The sequence below is a fragment of the Octopus sinensis genome, linkage group LG11 (assembly GCF_006345805.1).
Source record: "Octopus sinensis linkage group LG11, ASM634580v1, whole genome shotgun sequence".
In the NCBI taxonomy this organism is placed as follows: domain Eukaryota; kingdom Metazoa; phylum Mollusca; class Cephalopoda; order Octopoda; family Octopodidae; genus Octopus; species Octopus sinensis.
In genome coordinates this window covers 20,662,722-20,665,606 of record NC_043007.1, presented here as the reverse complement: position 1 = coordinate 20,665,606, position 2,885 = coordinate 20,662,722, and the positions used below count along the sequence as shown (strand labels likewise).

Below are 2,885 nucleotides of genomic sequence, written 5' to 3'. Positions count from 1 at the left end.
TTAAAATCCATTAATATTACTCATTCACTTGTGTTATAACATCTTTCTTTGGATATCACTGATATGGATTATCCTTCGTTATAATTTAAAGACAGGTTCTGACTGATATTTTACGCTTTTAGTCATTTGACCGTGGCCATGCTGGAGCACCGCCTTTTAGTCGAGCAAATCGAGCCCAGGACTTATTCTTTGTAAGCCAAGTACTTATTCTATCGGCCTCTTTTGCCGAACCGCTAAGTTACGGGCACGTAAACACACCAGCATCAGGTGTCAAGCAATGTTGGGGAGACAAACACAGACATACAAACATATATACACACACACATATATATATATATATATTATATATATATATATATATGTATGTGTGTGTATTATATATTACTCATTATATATGATCATTCATTTTTATACTTTTTGAGATCTAGTAATAAGTTATATGTTTTATAAAAATATATATTATTTGTTATTTATGGTTTGGTTTATGTCTATCACTGTTTGAGTTGCATAATAGTGGTTTTGTCTCTAATTTATATTTCATATATATATATATATATATATATATATATATACATATATACAACGGGCTTCTTTCAGTTTCTGTCTACCAAATCCATTCACAAGGCTTTGGTCGGCCCAAGGCTATAATAGAAGATACTTGCCCAAGGTGCCACGCAGCGGGACTGAACCCGGAAACATGTGGTTCGTAAGCAAGCTACATACCACACAGCCACTCCTATGCCTATTTGTAAATATATCTATCCCTTCCTGCATTTACTTTTGTGGAACTTCAGTCGAAGTTTCGCAAAGATTTTGTAATCTCCATGTAAGATAATTGTTTCCCAAGAGAAGCACTAAAAGATGAGAGTTTTTTTGGTTGTTTTTTTTGCTTGTTTCGTTTTTTTTAAAGCTAGAACTGATAGTAACAACTTAAGGAACGAAGAAATTGATACATGATTATGCTTAAAATATGATAAATTCACAATGTTTTGCATATACATTAATTTTGTCTGTATCAGGTGGTTATATAAAGATGGAGGGTGGAGAGTTTGGGAAATGAAACAAAGGATGAGGATGGAAGAGCAGCAGGGGGGGACATTAATGGGTGAAAAAAAAGAGAAAGACGTACTGAGAATTTGGTAGGAAATCTGTATATGTAAACATTATCTGTATTTCTGTCAAGATATTTTGGAAGTTAGCATTGATCTTTTCCTGTTGAGAAAAATATCATTATCATTAGAAAAATAAAACTCTTCATAAATACTTTTTTTTTTTTTTTTTAATATTTATATAAGCTTTTGAGCAAAATGGATTGAAAGACAGGCAAGATAGAGAAGAAGGAAGGAAATTACAGCAGCGGAATACAAGCAGATATTAGAGAATAAAATCATCTTAATTGTGTGTTTAGCATTTTCCAAGGACAAATTCTTATTTGATGTTCGGCTGATATGTATCAAGACAACATTTGTAGTGATGTCATTAACAAAGATTTCTGTCGTTGAAGAAAAGATGAAATGCCTCAACGATACCAAAGCAATAAAACAAACAACTACTTAATCTAACTTGAGGAACTCTTTTTTTTATATATGTATATATATATGTATAATATTGAAATATAAGATATCTTACCCTAATCCCCACTTCAAAGGTTGAACGAGAAAGTATTTGTTACAAATAAAAGCTATCTCATTAATTTCAAATTTCACCTGCATTTTATCAATGATATATCGTATGTAGCCATTGTAAATTTTTATCACTCAAACAAGAACTCAAATTTTTAGCGAAAATACATTGCTTCATTGATAGGAAGTGCAACTCAGTGATTCTTCCACTATTCGGAATATGTGTTTGCATGTTTATTCATTTGAATCTACAGCAGCTCTCTAGCATTGCTAATCCTAGTAGCAGCAATAAAGGCAGCTGCAGTAGCTGCATCAGTAACGACTTGGATGGAGGTTGTTACAGTAGTAATAAATAGAAGCTGTGTTCCCCTCCCATTACTACTGAGCTACCTTTAAAATTATCTGGTATTGCTTATGCAGTAGCAGTCAGTAACAGTGAGTCAAAATGTAGTTCTGTTTTACACTGATTGGATAATTTAGCAATATAATGTGACAGTCAGTTTTTTTAGTAACACAGTAGTACTAGTTGCAAAATAGTGTTAAGATTTGTAACAACCACAAATGGACATTTGATATAATAATATCAAATAAATTCAACATTCAGTATTATGTTCAGTAAAGGTTGCATGTTAATAGAAACATGTAGCAGTCTCCTTCAAAATACAATGAGTTCTTCAGAATGCCTTTCTACAGGTTGATAGCCTACATTAGCCATGCAACAATATATAACCATTTTATTCTTATTTTGTGACTAAAGACACACACAATATACAGATGTAAATTCAACACACGGAATGATACTTCAGCCACACAGACTGAAACACACACATACACAAGTACACAAGTACACAAGTACACAAGCAATATCATTATTGTTATAATCACCCCAGTTTTGTATAATCTCGTTATCTTTTCTTTCAGTGTTGGCATGCGTGTTTGACTGATCTGCGGTGTTTTCTCTTCCTAAATTTGTTCATGTCCTTATAATTCTTACATCCGCTGTGGCCACTTCATTACAGATCTAGTGTTTTCTACGTCTACGTTGGTTGTTAGCTGCAACCCACTCAGAGAGAGAAAAAAAAAATCTACTCATTCCTGTCATCCGTTTCCATCACATGGAATAATCGAGGCAATTTATGCCGGGTTAAAAAGGTGCCATGAGTTAGTCGTGGAATGTACCTATGACAAAGGTAAAATCGAGGAGAACGTTGCCAAAAAATCAGAGAGGTCAAATCTAAGTGCGTTGGTTCTCATGAATGAGTT

At 33.3% G+C, this 2,885-nt stretch overlaps 1 protein-coding gene across 7 annotated transcripts in view; it reads right to left on the bottom strand.

Annotated features, from left to right (window-relative positions):
* The window catches only part of LOC115217268 (mucin-17-like), a 127,489-nt gene that overhangs the window by 51,018 nt on the left and 73,586 nt on the right, over positions 1-2,885 (bottom strand). Inside the window, exons 1-2 of one of the 7 annotated variants that reach the window (XM_036507189.1) lie at positions 2,508-2,885; positions 1,130-1,212 (exon numbers count right to left, since the gene is read on the bottom strand). The exon at positions 2,508-2,885 is cut by the window's right edge and continues 33 nt beyond it. The exons of 4 other annotated variants lie outside the window; for them this stretch is intronic. The gene's annotated coding sequence lies outside the window, so the exon portion shown is untranslated. Of the gene's footprint in view, positions 1-1,129; positions 1,213-1,629; positions 1,939-2,507 lie in introns of those variants that run through there. 2 more of the 7 variants (XM_029786910.2, XM_036507188.1) reach the window with 2 other exon arrangements.